Below are 242 nucleotides of genomic sequence, written 5' to 3'. Positions count from 1 at the left end.
CGCTGTTATCGCCAGCCCTGGGCCATTTCCCTGGGGATTCGGGGGGCTGGCGAGCCCAAGGGATGCAGGGTGGGCTTTGAGGTTTTGGGTCGAACCATGGTTGCGTTTGAACACCCCTCCGCTGCCTTCGCGGGCAGCCCACCCCGATGCCCCGCTCCCAGCCGGTAGCAGCAGCGTGGGCATCTCTGCAGCCGCCGTCTCTGCTGGCAGGCATGGTCAAGGCCCGCGGGCCCTCCCCACAC

Source organism: Cariama cristata, unplaced genomic scaffold (assembly GCF_000690535.1).
Source record: "Cariama cristata isolate BGI_N322 unplaced genomic scaffold, ASM69053v1 scaffold22440, whole genome shotgun sequence".
Taxonomy (NCBI): Eukaryota; Metazoa; Chordata; class Aves; order Cariamiformes; family Cariamidae; genus Cariama; species Cariama cristata.
Note: the sequence above shows the minus strand (reverse complement) of the source record.